Below are 841 nucleotides of genomic sequence, written 5' to 3' on the forward strand. Positions count from 1 at the left end.
AATCTAAAATATAATTAAGATAATCATTGAATTCTAACAGAATACATAATTATTATCYTTATAAAATTTATAATATTAAATCAAAAATAAATTATTTCATTATTAAACTTAAATTAAATTATAATAAAAAAATAAATTAAAGAAATTACATAAAACATATAATTTTTAAATAGTTGATTTGATAGTAACATTGATATATTTTTTTTTTTTCAAATTTTTATGATATCTTCAAATTTATATTTTATTCAAAAATAAAATCATTATTTCTTTCTTAAAAACATATAAAATCGTATTATAACATCGACATAGATAAATAATAAAATAGAACATTAAAATCGAGATGTGTCTAGCTGCATTGTGCGAGTACTCTTATAGTAAACATAAATATACTTTTACAAGACCTAAAAAATCTAGATTTAAGAATTAAAAATGGATTAATTTAAATTTTGTTTTGTTCTATTTTTAATAAACTAATTAGGTCATATAAAAAATAAAATAAAAAATTAACCCGTCGAAAATCGTATACATGTATTCAAATACTTAATCTATAATCTATACTATATTATAAAGCATTTGGCTAAAACTCTTAAAAACTCTTAAAACTCTTAAAAACTCTTAAACTCATTCATTCCTATCTGATTTCATCACATATATGAATTCGTATAACTAACTGCAGATAAACACAATCAAATACAGGATAAACATCTCATTTTAAATCTAAAATATAATTAGTATAATCATTACATTCTAACAGAATATTTAATTATTATCTTTGTAAAATTTATACTATTAAACCAAAAATAAATTATTTTATTATTAAACTTAAATTAAATTATATAAA

This window comes from Cynara cardunculus, assembly GCF_001531365.2.
Source record: "Cynara cardunculus var. scolymus isolate 2C chromosome LG 12, CcrdV1, whole genome shotgun sequence".
Classification (NCBI taxonomy): domain Eukaryota; kingdom Viridiplantae; phylum Streptophyta; class Magnoliopsida; order Asterales; family Asteraceae; genus Cynara; species Cynara cardunculus.